This window comes from Vanellus vanellus (assembly GCF_965231255.1).
Source record: "Vanellus vanellus genome assembly, chromosome: 3".
Classification (NCBI taxonomy): Eukaryota; Metazoa; Chordata; class Aves; order Charadriiformes; family Charadriidae; genus Vanellus; species Vanellus vanellus.
Genome location: NC_138907.1, coordinates 54,192,490 through 54,210,284, shown reverse-complemented (window position 1 = coordinate 54,210,284; position 17,795 = coordinate 54,192,490).

Genomic DNA, 17,795 nt, shown 5'->3' with positions numbered 1-17,795 from the left:
TTTTAGTACTACTATTATAATGCATTCATAAATCTATGCTCTCGTGGCTTACTAAAAATGCATGCTTTCCACTGGCCTAAGGCTCACTTTATTGCCCAAAATAACTTAAACGCATTTAAAACTGATTAAACTGTGGCACATTTCAGTAAGTTAGACATCCTTGTTTGAAAATTCCATTAATGTTCCCTTATTCCTTGTCTATTTGCCATTCTCCTTCTATATTCTTCTTTTTGTTAATTTCCGTCAGATTTGACAAAAACCCTACGAACATAGTACAGTACAGTGTATTCTTGGGTGCCCTTTGAAACTGAGCCATCGTTCTGTGCTATCATGCAGAAATGTGTCAGCATGCTCACATACCCAAATGGTTCTAACTGCTCTAAAAATACAACTGTAATACCCTTTTTCTTGGGTTCAGAACTGTAACTTTTTGCTTTCTCGTCTTCATGCCAGCTTGAAAACTACTTTTTATTGCAGTAGCACACAAAGTATGCTGGACTCCCCCTCTCCCCTCCCTCATTAACCCAGAGCAGAACACTCTGCTGCAAGTAGTTCATCGCTGGAATTTGTTTTGAAACCCACCTCAAACAGCTGGAACAGTCCACCTCAGTATGTCTCCTCAGACTCCTTGGTTTTTGTGAAAAAGAAAGTTCGTCCAAAGAATTGATACTCTGCTCATGGGTGAGTGACAGTTCAAACTTCATATAAGTTGCAAAAACCCCCAATTTAATTCCATTTAACTAGGGCATAGTTGCCCCATGTTTTCTTCTGCAGCACAGCTGGCTTAGAAGCTCTCCACAGTCTGTGCCTGCTGGGTAATGCTCATATCGGTGCTTGTGGGGCTGTGATGTAAGCCACATTGCTGAAATGGGGTTAAGATTAAACTTGCAAAGTTAGCATCTGTAAACATCCTACAAAGAGATGAGGTTACATTTAATGTCTCGCTTCTCTCATCAGGTTTATAGCTTGACCACACCCAGCACTGGCATGACCGAACTGCTGGGGACAGACTGAGAATAACCAACTGGATGGATGCAAAAATGGCTTTAAGTTGCTTTTGCTAGGGAAGAAAACCCAATGTGTTTTATATTCTGAGCCAGAAGTTACTACAATCTGTGCAGAAACCTGCAGGCTGCTATGTAATTTGGTACACGCATAGATAAGCACACATGCATAAAGCCCGAATAATCAGACCACTGTAATTAGGCATTGAATACAATGCATGACAGGGCAGACATCGATGGCACAGGCGACCAAGTCTTGCATTTCCTCATGTTTAAGTTCAATGTAAGTATTATTCTTTGCATTTAACATTAAAAAAAATCTGCTTTCTATTTTTTTTAAATGGAAATTAATCCTAATATTTACCAGCCTAGCAGTTTTCCCATCACATAGCAGCAGCTACACTTGATCCTCAAATTTTTAGTATGTGTCACTTACTAAAAATTTATTATTTTGCTTACTGTCTGAGCTACAGAATAAATGGAGAAGCCAAAGGATATTTAGAGGAGGTGGAATGTTTTTGTTAAATGTAGTTTTCCAAGAACAGTGAGCTTCCAACGTCATGTTTAGGACATAGTTAAAATTAGTTAAATTTGAAGCATATTTCTTCACATATTGCCTTTTCCAGTGATAGCACGGGCCCAGTCTTTAAATATTCATCTTAACATTATTATTCTGATAAAATTTCCTGGAGGAACAAAAAACATTAAGAAAATGGTGACTTCAATAGTTACTGTCTTACTGACTGGAATGAATTCACGGAAAAAATTTCGCCCTGTGCCAGTCCATGTTTGTAGGGGAAGAGAAACTAAGATGAACAGGGAAAAATCTGATCTATCAAAGTGTCGTAGTCGGTACCTTTCAAGCTGAGCAAAGTAAAGAGTACTTTGGTTTAATGTGAAAAGGATCAAAGCAGTGGCTAAGGTTATGGGGGTGCTCTCGAGGTCTCACTCATGTCTTTCTAGTGCAGGGCATGTGACAGTATTACTTTTTAACTGTGAAGAAGCAGGGTTTCATGGATTACGTTGAAGGACATAGCTGCCCTTCAACTGTCCTTCAGCTGTATCGCTGCTAAGACAACATTGCATGTAAAACACTGAAGCCTTTAGCTGTCAGTTCTCTGATCCCCATTTTGATGAACAACCATAACATGAAACTCATCAAACAAGGAAAAAAAGATTGAGGATGTACGTATATGTAGCACCTGCTCCTTCTTCCCTCTTACTTGTGCAAAAAAAGTCATCATGTTAGTAAGCGTCTGAAAACAGGCTCTCATTAAATCTATGGAATAGCAAACTATGAGAACTAGAGGAAAACATATTTCTTTAGTATTCCTTTCCTCTTTCTGGTATGTCTGTAAAGCCACAATCTGGTGAGAAACAAACTAAGCTCTTTTCTGCTATCTTAGCATGATAGCGTGATTCCCTGACGCACTCTTGTCATTGCAGGTAAGGCTGATGGCTAGTCTTGGGCTGAGCTGAGGCTGGTACTGGATTTTCTGAACTTTGCAGCATTCGCATTTTATGTCCTATATGGTATAAATAAATATTGAAGAAACAAATGTATGATTCCGATGAATGGAGAATAGTAAAGATTTGTGCTTTCTCTTTACTGCTGACAGGGTACAGCTAGTACAACTAACATCACACTTGGACATCTTGAGTGGCATGTGTGCAGATTCAGTACTTCATATATTAGAAGGTTGAGGGTGCCTTTTGCAATATTAGACCACTGTTCATGTTGGTTTGAGATGACCATAACGAGAATAGCTAAGCTCAGTGTTCACCTCCAACTGCTTGACAGTGCCTTTGGGGTTGCCCTTCAAAGCGTGGGGTTGGGGATGGACCCTGCAGAGTATCACTGGGTCAGACCTGGTTGAACAGGGCCTCCACAGGCTTTCTGGAGAGTGACAGACCTGTCCACAGGATGGGAAAGTGGCTTGCGCCCACACCAGAGCTTTGGGACATTGCTAAGGAGCTGCAACAGACCTTCCCAAAAGTGGCAGTAAAGCCTGTTTGTTTAAAGACCTATACGCTGCTTTTCATTGCTTGTTAAAATATTTTCCTTCTAAGCAATCGGTCCTGAAGCAGCTATTTGCAGACAAATCTGTGAGCAATTTAACTTGTTGCACTGCAGAGCTAACTGCAGCTGTCCTGGGATGACCCTGGGAAGCTGGAGTGTGCGAGCGCCTTGGCAGACAGCTCCCCCAATGCTCCGCTTTGTGACTTTATTCCCAGTATCTTGACTGGGTGTTTATGAGGAGGCTTTAAGGGAAAGAGATGATCCGTATGCTCATCAAGCAAGCCACAGAAAGCAACTAGGCCTGCGGGATCTCAGCATCAGCATAGGATGACTCTCTTGGTGGAAAGTCAAGGCTTAGGGCAGTGCAGGGCCACAGCCTGGCCCGGCGAGGCTTTGCTCACTTGCAGGCTAGGACTCACCAACCTGAGCAGGGCACTTGGATATTTGATCTATTAGTCATCCAGACCTGAATCTTATCCAGCCATTTTATCTGGACCTTCCCATTGAATTGCAGAGCGAACTGCAGGTACTCAGCATCTCTCTGGATCGGGCCTTTAGTTGACTCATCTCTGCTGATGAAGTCTTGTACCCTGCCCTTGGGTCAAGTGAAGGAAAAATATGAATCTTTCTTTTGGAAAAAGCAGATCCATATTGTAGCTGCCTTTACCACAACCTAAACATGGTGAATTCAGCATCACAGTAGCTTGGTGTTAACTAACTGGTCATCTCCTCACAGTGCCTTATGGACCACAGGGATTGTTTTGGTCAGTAAGCAGAGAAGCAGCACTCCAAGCTTTGGCGGTTTGGCACACTGAAGAAACCATGTTAGAGCTAAAATGTTCCCCTCTCTGTGAAACTGTTCCAGGTTAGGGGCAATCCCTTCTCTGCCTTCACTCTTACAGTCTGCTATCTGTGTGCGATCCCTGCCTAGGTGCTTTGCAAGCAAGGGAGAAGCCCCAATATCTTCAATCTCTTCAGAAGAAACATATATGTGAAACCCAGTGGAAAACTGATGGAATAAGGGCCAGGAACATCTCTTTCCAGCTGCATGAACTGCATGCCAAAATCTTGTGGCTTAGAGCTCCAGAACATAGGCCTCATCCTGCCAAGGGTATCACTCCAAGCTGCTGTTTCCTTCTCATGGTGCAGATGAGACAATGAAAAGCCAAACTTAAAACTCTGAAAATGAATTGAAGCATCACTCCCCAACACATGCATCTCACCAGTGAGACTGCCAGCACAGGCAGAGAGAAAGTAGGCCGGAGTCAGCGTTGTATGGGGACTGTGTTAAGGCATTAACTTTTGGACATGATGTATGTTTACTAGGAAATGAGGAGGTGAGGGGCAGTAGGGTTGGGGGATTACAGTGCTTAATAATTCTTAGAGGAAGAGATTTCACTCCTCATACTGCCCTTATGGCAGTTAGCTGTAAGCCTTTTGCTGAAAGCTTATCTCTCCCCCTGCTGCCCTGCCACTTCTCCAAGGACACTACCAGAAAACCTAACGTCACGAAGCAGGAACAGAGCATTTTTCTTGGCACAGCTGAACAGAGAACTTCAGGCCTTGTCTACACAAAGAAGATAAAGGAGGATGTGAATGCAAAGTAAAATGCCTGTTCCTGGCTATCACTCTGTTGGGAAGCTCTTTTCCTACAATAAATACATCTTAAACTGAAGATAAGGACTTGGGAAAAAGTTACTTGTGGTAAATTAACTGTGAGGACACATCAGCTACTCTGTAGCTAGTGCCCATTGCACGGCCTGACTTTAGTGTCAAATACGAGGTCTCCTCCCTCTTTCCTTGGAGGCACTTTCCTTGCATCGCTGGGGCACCGCAGGAAAAAAAAACATCAGGGCAGAAAACCCCCCTCAGGCAGCTGCCACAAAGTAGTTAACTACAGTGTGCTGCTAGTTCAAACCCTGATATTTCCTTGCCATAACTCACAGGCCAACTCACATGGCCAGTGTGAGCCATTTAGGAAAAAATACTGCAGTAATTCAGGCCAAGTCTCTCCTGCTGAAGGGTAAGAGTGCCTCGCCAGACTGGGGAGCAAAGGGTTGTCGAGAATTTACCAGGGCCCTGTGACTGGGTCCCAAAGACATAGGGGATGGCAGCCAAGACATCAGGGCAGTCCTTGCTTACAGGCATCTCCCATTTCTCCCCCATGGGCAGGTGAGAAAATGGTTCAAGGGACCCAGGGTTACACACCCAAAAAATAACACATCTCTGTATGTCACAGCTTCATCTGGTTGTTTTGGGGGGTGTTCAGTGGGTCAGTGGGTTCAGTATAAAGAGTTTTTATTAGGAAAGCAGTAGCCACCAGTCGCAACCAGAGTGTGCCGGTCTTGTTGTTTGCCAGGCAAGGTGGGTCTGTGGGCTGCCTTTGCCTCTGCAGGACGGGGCAGGGGTGCCATGGGGTGTTTCCGAGGGCACGCACACCCCTGCTGCACCCCCATGCCCTGCCAGCGCTCAGCTTACCCCACCAAGCCGCAGGCACCCACCTGAGGCACCTGAAAGCCAGTGGTCAACCCCGTAAATCTTTGTAATTGTTGGGGAGGGATTCACACCTCAGAGGCAGCTACAGCCTTTCATGGGTTGTTCTTTTTCCCTGCTGGCTGAGCCCTCTCTGACTTTTGCCTCCCGCTGAGCTACCATGGGGTACATAGGGTGAACTGAAGGAGTAACTGGGTTTTCTCCAGTTTTCTGCTTGATTTAGAGGCTATCCACATGTAATCTTGTGGCTCTCTTAGCGTTTCTTTTTTTTTTTTTTGTTACTTGCCAGGGTTTCATCAGAGAGTCGTGTCCCATCCGTGTTAGTGCATGGGGGGATTAAAGAAAAGGGGCTGTTGCTGCTGCAGTAAAGGAGACAGTGTTGTGGCTGAATTCCCGGGCAGCAGAGCCAAAGTGCCACTATTTTCTAGGAACTAATGAATTCCAGGCTTCTCTGTGACCTCCTTCACATATCACTTTTCATCACTGTATCCCTGATGCCAACGGGTCTCTGAGCAAGAGGTCAGCGCTGAGCTTGACTGTTGGCCTTGGTGTAGCCCCAGTGCAGACCACTGCCTTCTTATTCAGTCTTCTGTTTGTCCTTTCTGTCCCGTTTTTCCCCCATAAGCAGCTGGTTATGCTGCAACACACCACCCACAGCAATCGCACTATTTTGCTACTGCTTGACATCCCAGGCACACAACACTTCTTCCTGGTGCTGATACCTTAGCTTCCTTCTTTTAATGATGTTTGAGGAGAAAAAAACAAACTTACTTTGGCAAAGCCCATTAGCCTATGAATAATTGCTCTGCTTTGGGCTGTCAGTGAGCAACTGGCTTGTGTCAGCTGCCCAGAGGAATAATTTGGGGAAGACTGCAGCTCCAAATTAATTCTCTATATACACACTTTGAGATACACATGCATGAGAACCACAGACCCGGGCTGGAGACCTTCCAGAACTGAATTCTCCCCCACAGTCACTGTAGCTAAACAGTGAAATGGCATCCATGGAGTTTATAAAAGCAGTCTAGACAGGGAGCAGTAGCTCCGAGAAGCTTTCCTGTGGTGCCAGGGTCCAGGCGGTGTTAAACCCACACCCCTGTTGTGAGGTCGGGCACTGACGCAATGTGCTGTGGCCCATAGTCACCTGCTGATATGAAGCTTCCCATGGGGACCTGCCTGTCTCACCACACTGGGCAGCCAGCGTCCGCCTCATTGGTGAGGAGTGTGGCTGCAAGGGGAGGAAGGCCAGGAGCTTTGCCAGCTGTGGGTGCCCATGCTGGCATGGGAAGGGCTGGCTTCTTTTAGGGGACCTAACTGGATGAACGGTGTACAGCTCTAATGGGTTTTTGCACTTGTGATGCTCCTGGAGATCATCCCAAATCCTGCAGTCAGGCCCCTGAGAGCAAAGTTCGTACTCCACACCAGGCTTGGTATCTACAGCATCACGCAGCATCTGCTTGCCTATAAGCCAGGGCTGTGTCATTCCTGGACCACAGGAGCATCCTTCAGCTCCCCACAGTGCCCTGACTTGTTTTCCCACATATTCCAGCTTCTCCCACAAGGGAAGCACAGTTTTATGGAGTCACCTCCTTCCCCACGCGCTGCTGGTCAGTGGGGTGCAGCACGGGAAAGATGGCCTGTTTCTGGGAATCACTCAGAAGGTATTGATGGGGAAACGACTGAAGCTAATTAGCTGGAAGCAAATTTTTTACCTCAGCATGGATTTTCTGGGGCAGGGAGAGGGAGCACTATGAGAAGGAGAGGAGCGGTGAGGAAAAGGCCCTTTTTGAGCCCTGGGCACCAGGCAGTGCAGACAGCAGTCCATGTGGTGTAATGGAAGACAGGCTGCAAGGTCCAACCCCAGTGTCCCATGGGGTGGCTGGATCCAGCCTTCCTCATACCTTCCAAAAGACACATCCAAATTGCTCTTTAAAACTGCCTAGGTTTTGTTATTTTCCCTCTCATGGCATAGGAACAGAGAGCCTCGGGGCTTTTAGGAGCAGCAGTGGTAAAAAAAATCTCATGATGAGCTGACACTCCATGTGTGTACGTGCGTGTGTATTATACACGGACTGGGCCAGCAGTTGGATAATGTATTTTTAAGTGCTACTCCTTCCAAGTATCATCTTGGCACACTCCAGATGTCCATCTTTCATTTTCAAACTGAAGGAAGACTGATTCATCTTGAAAATCTGTCTTCTAGACACTATGAAGTTGTAGCTTATGAAAACGCACTCTTCTCAAGGATGCTGCTTTGTTTATCATTTCACATTGCAGAGATGTGTTGTGGATGTTCAGAGCCTACAAACAAACCCTTCACCTTCTTGTAAGAACACTGCAACTGCTTGTCAGATGTGCCAGAAGCAAGTACGTGCCAGAAAGAAAACTCGCAAAGGGTAGGAGTCTGCACCACGGATGATGCAAGAGCTTGAGCACTCTGAAGCAAGAGCAGCTCTTGACCTTCTGTTTTTACCCTACTTTTCAAACCAGTTAATTTAACACAGTGAGCTGGTTGTACCTACTGGGAAAGTGGCTCGCCATTGTGATTTCTCCTTTGTTGCTGTGTGTAACTGGAGGAGGACCCTGTAATACCCATGTCCGCTTAGTTTCAACTTCAAATCCCTCCTTAAGATATTTTTTAGTTATAGTACTTCCAAAAGACTTGACTGTGGTTAGACCCTGTGTGAGATGGCCACCTCTTGGGCTGTCTCCCTGTTTCTTCATGCACTTCCACATCTTTTTAGGGTCATCCCATTCCCCAGCCTGAGGTTAGACCTTTGGTGGTTATGGGGCAGGTTTTGGTTTGTGTGTGCTTACTGCCACTACTGAGAAGAGAGAGAAAACCTCTTAAAATAGCAAGATTAAGTTATTTGGGTAGTTGGTTCGATGGGCTTTGAGCTATTGGTTCAACAGACCTGTGTGTCTTTCCTCATTCAAACAATTCCTGCTTTGTACCGCCCAGTTGCTCAAGAACTCATTTACTGACGGGGCAGGATTTAATGCACAGAGGTGTGATGAGATGGGCTGCCACCAGTTGCAGTGGCATTACCAAGTGAGTTGCAAAACCATGGCAGCTGGAAGCCCTGATCCCCAGTGCCGGAGCTGGGTGACAGCTGCCGCACAGGGGGGATGGATGCGCACACAGAGGGGGCTCCCACAGCCGCTGGCCCTGCCAGCAGTGGGGCCCTGGACAGACCCCAGGCATCTCCTGAACGGCTTGTTCTTGCAGATCTGCTGGCTTCTGCTGAGCTCTGGGTGGGTGGCACAAAACTATCACCCCAGTCCCTCTCTCCCCCTTACCCTGCTCCCATTTTTGGCCTCTCCAGGGGCCAACAGGCAGCTGAGAGACCTCTCCTCCATCCCTCCACTGCCAAGCTGCCCATGCACATACTGTGGCTGAATTCAGGCACTGTGCTATTAACGGAAAGCTGTCAGTATGGCTGAGTGTAGAAGGTGTCAGTACTATGGCCCTGGCAAAATGTAATGTGTCATAACAGGTCTTCTGTGGGCTACCTAAGTGCATTAGGAAACCCTTCTTTTCTGGTGGAAACCGGTTTGTTACTTAATATGTTCCACTCAAGGACAACAATCAAAGAGGTTTGTCTTGCTTTTCTTCCTTCTCTCTCCTCCATCTCTTTCCCTTCCTCTTCATCCTCCCTCCTCCTCTTCTCCTTCCCCTTCTTTCTCCTTCTTACCCTTATCCTCTTCTTTCTTTTCTACTCTTTCTCCTCTTTCTCTTCCCTCTTCTTCTTCTGCTTCTTCTTCTTCTCCTCTTCATCCTTTTCCACCTCTTCATCCTCCTTTTTTAATCTTATTGACCCTGCTCCAAGCCAGCAGCACAGTTTTGGGAGAAAGAGGTGGCAAGGGGAGGCTGTGCCAAGCAGCAGTGCTCCCTCTCTCCTGTGCCCTTACCTTCTTATGTGAACGCAGTGCAGGAGGGTTCACCCCAGTGGCCCTTGGCCTTCTCCTGGTACCTCCTGGCTGCTGGCACACCCTGAGAAGGGGAAGCTGTGGCCAGAGGACAGGGCTGACAGGGCTTCCTGGCTGCAGGACGGGTGTAGGCTGGTCTGGGTAGAGCAGCCTGGGCCGGGGCAGGTGGCAGGAGGAGGTGCGGGGAGAAGCGCCAGAGATGAGAGGCCCAGGCTTATGGCCCAGGTCGAGATGTTCAGCTGCCTGTTTGAGCACTTCATCCTGCTGCCCATATCTCTGTGCCATCCACACCTGGCGCTCTGGTTTGTCCTCCACGCTTCTATTACCTACATCTGTGCCTAACAGCATCTAAGGGAGGAAGTCGGTGAGGCAGATGTTGCCAACGAGCTGGGCAACCCCACATCAGCAGTATCTGCTGGTCTCTGCACTTATTCCAGGGCACAGAAAAGAGAAGAAGTGGTTGGCCATGAGCAACACAAAACTTCAAGGCTCTGCCGTGTTGCCTGGGAAGCATCCCCTGTCCTCAGAGAAACTTTGACATTTCAACATGTATTTTTGTTCACTTCAACAAAATGAAAAAACAAAATACTGAAAAGTTTTGTGCAACAAGGTATTCCAAACTGTTTTGATTAGGGATAGCTGAAACATAAAGTTTATTTTATAGTATGACAGTTTACACGCACTGAAGAAAATGGAATCCAACATAAAAAAAAACCCAAACACTTGAAACAAAACACTACAATGCCTTTTAAAACTGGTTTAAAGCAACTTTTTGTTGACACTTTGATGAAGACCTGTGGATTCTCCTAAAATATTTCAAGTGTATTCTACTTTAATACTATTGTCTTGAAAACCTTTCATGGTTTTTACTTGACCTAGAGCGTTGTCTCTTCCTGCAATTTATCCATTCACCAGAAGGTGGGGCTTAATGTATTGTAAGTGAACTAGAATTGGAAGGTAATATTTACAAGATCCCTTGGATTCGAGGGCTTGAAATGTGGCTTCTCTCCTCCCTGTTTTGCCGAGGAAGTCCTTCTGGATCAGCATGACAGCTCCCCAGGCCATAAAACCTCAAAATCGGGAGCCTTAAATGGTCCCAGCCTGTCTGATCCCAGCACAATCTAATTATCTAAATATCATCACCTAAGGCACATTAAAGTCTGGAATTGTTGTACCAAGAGCGAGAATCATTGTGGTCCTGGAAATGCTACTGACTTTCTTCGGGTTTATGGGAAACTAATGAATGGGAGAGAGAGGAGTGTTCACCTCATGTTTCTGCCCCAGTCCGAGCAGGCACCCAGCACGCTCCCCGCATACCTGCAGGCCAGAAGCTGGTCAGCTTGATTCCTATGTGGTGGGTTGTGACGCTGTGCTCTGGGCACCTCTTAGCAATCTTGGTCTCACGCATGCTCTCAAGAAAGCTCTCTCTGGCACCCCAACCCCTGCTGCCTTGCAGTGGAGAGCGCTTCTGTGCCAAGGTGTTAAGTTGTCAAGTGCAATCTTTACGCTGCGGTAGTAGGCAGCCGTTTGGATAGCATGGACCTAAACTCACAGTGCCTCAGGGTCAAGTGTCTCCAATATTGAACCCGAATGAATTCTCTGTGAGGCCGTGACAGAGCAACAGGGGTGGATGAGGGTGTCTGCTGTGTCACTGGGATGCTGCGCAGCAACGGGCTGCAGCAGAAAGAGCTTTCTCAGTGCTTTCTGATTAGATGCACAACATTGCTTAAGTCCACTCCGGGTCGTGCCAGGTCATGGTTAGGTAGATAACAGGAAGCTGGGTAGCTGATTTATGGATGTGCTCAGGACTAAGACTTCATACTGAACCATTTTTGGCTCAAACCATAGCATGGCCTGCAGCTTTCCTCAGCTGTATTTTGGGAGAAAGGATATCTGCCTTCCCTGCACAATGCAGGGGGTGTTTGACTCAGAACAACCCTTGTTCATGGGCCTCTTTTATGAGCCAGAAAGATGCAGTTTGGGTTCCGATATCTTCGGTGCAAGTTCATTTAGATTCTTTTCCTGGAGGACATGGGTGGGATGAAGTGCTGACACCTCCCCCATGTGTGAACTTTCTACTGACCATTGGGTGACCAGAACAGCTGCTCTCCATAGTGGCAATTCACCTCACAGCCACAGAAATGTCTGTTTTGGGTCACACCAAAGTTTCACCTAGAGCAGTGCCCTGTCTTTGGCAATGGCCAAAACTGTTCCCTACAGTAGTTGTCCGACCAGCAGTGATTTCCAGCTGAGAGATTTCTTGAACTAGAGGTGGTACCTCTATATTTGATAGCTGTCTTAGAGACTTTGAGCAGTTCTAGTGGGCAGTTTTCTTAGCTCCTGTTTGTCCTGTAGCTAATTTTACACCACCGCAATTTAGAGACACTTTGAAAATTGCTTTGCTGTAATGGACCCATTGGAAATCACTTCAGTGTTGAATGCAACAGATTCCTTTGGTTAGCCATTAGGATGCTGGCAACATTGATTAGTGAAGATCCAGTTCTTTCAGTTTTACACCATTCATCACCCATTCGCTCAAGACAGCAAAATGCAGGAGGGGTGGCCAAAAAATCAGCCTATTGAATCAGAATGAGTGGCTCAATGTCCTCTCACGAAAAGAAATGAGAAATCATTTTCTGCCTATTTTATTTCAAAACAACAGCCTTATCTCCATTTCAATTAGTGCATGGTTTATTAACAGTGAAGGTAAGCCCGACTGCCTATTCAAAACACTCCTCTCTTTTGCATCCTGAAAAGCAATCAATAGACTCATAGCAATATTGGCACTTCACAGAAGTTTACCACAACTAAGAGTGATGTTAACGCAACAAACCCGCTTGCTCAGGAAATTCTTGGGACAAATCTGAAATGCCGTGTTCCTGTCTGGCAGCAGAGAACAAATGAAGCATTTTTTCTTAGCTCTTAAAATGTGTTTAAATGCCAGCATCCTCATGGGGAAAATTGGTTTCTGAAAAGAATTTGCATCAAAATTATCTTTGTACCCACTTCCCTAGAAACGAGTTGACTGTCGATTTTATTTTCATAACCTCTGTGCCAAGTATCCCAAGTATGAGGAAATATTGAGCAGTACATCCTACTTGCAGCAGCAGTTTTCCTTCAGGCAGCCTCTTCTCCTGCCAGAAAATTGATGCCAGTTCCCTTTGCAGTACAGTTTGGATGGGGCACTGCCACCCAGTGCAACCCTGACACTGAGGTGTGGCATCTATAGACCTTGTTAATTCTGATGCTGCCAGAGCCCAACAGAGGTTAAGGTCTTGTTCTTCTGGCTGTTATACAGCAGGAGAAAAGAGATGAACCCTTCCAAGAAGTGCCTACAGGCAGAGAAAGGAAAGACATACAACAGCCAGGGACCAGAGACTGCTGAGAAATAACCATGATGTGGTGAGAGTTTTTCAAAGGTGGGTGCCTGCGGAGGTAACCTAGATTACTTGGAAGTATAAATGTGAAGGGAATGAGTTAAATCTCATCTCCATCCATCCGCATGGACGTTCTCATTCAAAGTGAAGATAACTCTGTTGAAGTTATTAAGCCAGTTTCACTTCACAATTTTCATGAATTCCAGTGAATTTTTCCAAGTGTCCCAACGTGGACAGGCCATGGTACAACTCCATTTTCCAAGATGGGGCTGGAGGAAGCAAGGATTGAAGGAAGAGGAGCCATTCTGCTTAGACGGGATCAGAAATGAGAGAACCGAGTGCTCTATTAAAGAGATGAGGCTTGAGCAGAGACCAGCCCTTCTCAGCAATTTGTCACATGCAGAAGGTCTATATGGGAGAAGGCAAGGCAATGCCAAAGGCTGAAGGATGATAGAAGCTGAGAATGGTCACTTAGGGAAGGTCTGAAAGGTGAAAAGAGAAGCCTTTGATAAGGTGGAGCCAGCAGGTGCTAGGAAGCAAGTGGGCAAAAATAGAGACTTAAGAAAATGATGTAATGCTCTGAAGGGAGTGGGTGCAAGAGCAGACAAAGCTGGAAAGTAGGAGGGCTGTGAAATGATGTGAGAAGAAATGACAGCTTTCAGAGAGGCTGCAGAAGATGAAGAAAACTGAAGCACAGAAACAGTCATATCCAGAGGGAGCAACTGAAAGATGATACCCAGGAAAAAGACCGAGGGGAGTTAGAGGAAGCTGGCATTGACCTGTCAGACACCGACAGCAGTGCTAAAGCAGATATCAACATCGCAGTCAAGCAGAGCAACAAGGGAGCAGGCCATGGCAAAGGTGAGATTTATTTCAGTGAGTTTGAAACATAGACCACAGCTGCGGGGCAAATCAAGGGAAAAGAGGAAAGACGACAGGTAATCAAATGGGCGCCAGTGTGGAGGTGAGAGTTGGCAAGACTGTGGTTGGGAGCAAAGGATGTAAGGGAAAGTTAAAGTCCAAGGGAGGTCATCCAAGACTTATCATGGGACAGCAATGCCAGGATGGGGCAGGAAGAAGAGTTGGATGAAGTGGTGATGATGGGGAGAGGATGAGTAAGAAGGTGAGTTGGAATTAGTAGTAACAAGAAGAAAAGCCCAGCAGCTTCCCTCCACCTCCTCTCCCTGGAATAGAGGACTGGACCTAGTTGCTAAGAAAGGTGTAGGAGAGAAAAGGAAGGAGTAAGAGGACCGTAAGGATGAAGAAACAGTGAGATGCTATCTGAGGATGAGGGATGAAAGGTAAAAAGGGAGGAAATACGACTAGGCTAAGGAAAACTGAGGGAAGACAAAGCAACAGTTCTAGAAAGGAACAGGGACGTGGGTGCTGTTGGAGAAGACTTGTTAAAAATGCTACTTGGACTCCAGGCTGCTTGCAATTCCCAACAGAAAGGGAGAGAAATGCAGGTCCCTGAGACTCAGAGGTGCCTCCTGCAGCTGCAGCATGCTCAAACCGTCACTAGCTCTTCCTCTGCCAGGATGAGCTCCATCTCCCTTTGTGGCACCGGGATCCTGACGATCCATAATCCACAGTCCCAGGCTGGGTGTCTCAAATAAATGTAACTTGTCCCTGAAGCAGAGAAAGAAATTCATCAATGCAAAGCTGAAGGGTAAAACACCCTGAATGACACAAATACTGCAGCTTTGCCCTGTGCTGTGTTTCCAAACTGGAGCTTCAAGTATGCAGAGCCATCATGTGTTGGAAAAGTCTTTCTCCTGAGGTGTCAGCAGCAGAGCTGTGCTCCTCACAGTGCGGTGGTCTCATGTTCAGCAAAGCATCCCCCTTGTTCCTGGGTTGTGGGCAGAGCTGGAGTGTGTCGGCAGCATCCTCCAGCCCCATCCAGCAGCCCCAGCTGTGCCTGGAGGGGCACGCTGCCCTCCCAGCTGCCCCCCGTGAGATCAGCTGGGCAACGCCGTGCCACTTTGGGGCCATCCGTCTAAACCTATGGGTCCGATGGGGATGGTAACTGCACGTTCAGGGAAACCTTCATTGGGCGACGAGTCGTAAGAGCCAAATACCATCAGTGCCTGCTGCCGAGCACTGCAGCAGGAATACCCGGCTCTTGTAGGGTGGCAGGAGGGCGTGGGGCGGGGATCTGGCCTTCCTCATGGCCCTGGTGACAGGACGACCATTCATGAAGAAATCAGGCAAAACCCTTCAATGTTTTGGGGGTCGGCTTGTGCAACAGCAGTATTGTTTCCAGTCTCCAGGCTGACATGAAGATTTAGGCAATCGGGCTGCTCGGTGGGGGGGCTCTTTCTGAAGAGGAAGGGGAAGGACAAGCATCTCAGTGCTGCAGGAGACTTGCTTGAAGCGTGTGAGGAACCAGGGGGGCTCCAGCTAATTTCTGTATGCAAAATGAGTGGGAGGGAGGAGGCCTTGGCAAGGACCCCCTTTAAAGCTGGCATTAAATAGCTCGTGGCCTGTGTGGGTCAGAGTGTTTGGTAGGTCTGAGTGATACTTTGTCTTCATGTTCATCAGGTAGCATGTTGTAAAGCTCTTTGGGAAACCTTGACTTGAAAATATATATAACACCAATTTTTTGGTGGGGTGGGAATCATATTTTTGGGAAGATTTCTTGACCTCAAAAAGTTCATTTGTTCTTCTTGTCTATCTAACTAATAAAAAGTCATGTCTGGTCAACACTTTTTCAATTATCTTTTTAAGATCTGCAACCACAAATAACTCCAAATATTTTGAGTCTTTGTGAATCACCCCAAAGGTTGAAAATCTTTTATCTTTCTTCCAAATGTCAGCAGATACAGCCACAGTTAATTCCAGGTATTAAATACCACAGGTTCAAAGTCTCCTAACTCTGCAAATCACCATCTGCACTTTATCATGTTTTTGGGGTACTTTTACTGAGGGATAATGTGACCCCAGCGATGTGACTGGCAGCAAATTCATGGGGTCATGCTGTGTAGCAACTGGAAGAATTAGTCTTGACTAGTGAGATGCCTCTCTGCCTTGTAGCTGACAAAATCAAACACTAGTTTGAAATTCATTGCACTGGGTGCCTGCCAGAAAATGCAATGCAATGCAGTTTATTTGAATTCCAAGTGTTCTGAGCAGGACTGAAGCTGGAGTAAACAATATCCCTAAAAAAACACTGTGAGAGCAAAGCAGTTGCAGTCATTAAGGAAAAAGCAACCCCATGCCATTGATCACTCGTAGCTTTTTTCTTGCCAAATAGAGACACAACAATAGTCTGCTTTTTTAGCAGAAGGAGCTCAGAGAAGGAATATGCTCCACAGCTGTAAAAAATATAGGTGCCTTCTCACTCCCGAGTTTCCAGGAATGTGAGTTTCTTGGAGGTGCCTATCAGGAACAAGCTGTCTCTTGCTCCCTAGTGGGGGAGCAGGGGGAGCATTAGGGAAAACAAGCTTGGACAAATCTCTAAATCAGCAGGTCCAGCAGACATTTATTAGAGTTGGGAGATGAATCTTCTGAGCCTCTCATCTTCACAAAGCACACCTGATTCTCTCACAATCCCTGCAAGTGCCGAGCCTGGTGAGAGCCCTTTTCTCATAGGACCACAGTTCCCTGTCCCCATCCCCATCCCGGTCATTTTCCCTGGGCCACCAGCACGGGAGCTTCCCTGCAATCACTGCTCTGAGCTGCTGGCTGTGGTGTCACCAGGCGAGGAGGAGCAGTGAGTAAGGGCAGCCCCTCCTGTGTCCTCAGTGCTCCTACTGGCCGGCAGTGCTGTAGCTCCTGCTGTAGGAGTTAGGGGTAGGAGGGTGAAATGGGGGTCTAGAAGTCGTAAACTCTCTATCACGTAGCCAGGCTGTGCTGCAGGGCCCGTCCATGCAACTCAGATGCCCTCTTCCTCTTGGAGCTGTGATGAAAATCTGTTTATTTTGGCCAAGTGGCATAGGTCAGGGTTTTTTGTAGAACTCCAAACTCTATCACCTCTTGAGGCTTTTTCCAGTGCCGTGTCTTGATGTTACCACCGTTTGCAACGTGGACACTTGTGCCACACAGGAACTGCATCTTTGAAACTCTGATGTGCCTTTACCGTTCAGTGATCTTCCATTGTGGGGGGCTCAGTGCAGAGGGATGAGGCATTTTTTCCTGTTTTAATAGCAGCCACAGTCGTGTTTCATTTAGAAGAACCCATGGTAAGAGTGACCAAGCTGACAGACCTTGTGTTAGACTGCTGCTTGCCAAGGCAAAGTTTTCAGGACTCAACACTTCTTTGTGCTGACTGTGAGCTTTAGCAGTTGAAAAGGTCTTGAACCTGGTCAGCCAAGGTTGCTTCTCTCATGGTGCCCATCACCAAAGTTCACGTCAGTTAGTCTTTCTCCTGACAGTTCCCAGGGTGTGAACAATGATGTCCAGGCGTCACACTGGCAGATATCCCATACCTTTGGGGACTGTGTGCTTCAGGCAGTCAACAGCACCTAGGCTTGATAAGCTTCAGGGCTTTCTTCATTTACCCACCTTGCTTTTCATTGAGTTGTCAGTCCCAGAGCTGGGCTCAGGTTTTGTGACACCATGCCATGGCACAGGGAACTTGTTCTTGAGGCTTTAAATGTAAATTTTGCAAAGGCTTTCGTAAGAAGAACTTGTATTTTGCTATTTTATTGCTGACTAGTCGCAGTGTTGAAAGGTGTCTGGTGAAGCAGCAAAGTCGTACTCCATGTGGCTGAATTACATCAACCAGTCTCACCAAGAGATGAGGAATGGAGAATCATGCCATCGTATTCTTACACTCACTGTTCTGGCAAAATCACATTGTAGAGTAACACAGTGCTATCTCCATATCCATAAACACTCAAAGGAAAATATTTGTTTTCTCTAGACACTGAAGCTATTTCATGGAGACGAGGAGCAATCTCTTACTGCCACCCACTCTCATCATGTCAGGTAATTAGTGTCTACATAGGCAGAGTACTGGAAAGAGAAGAT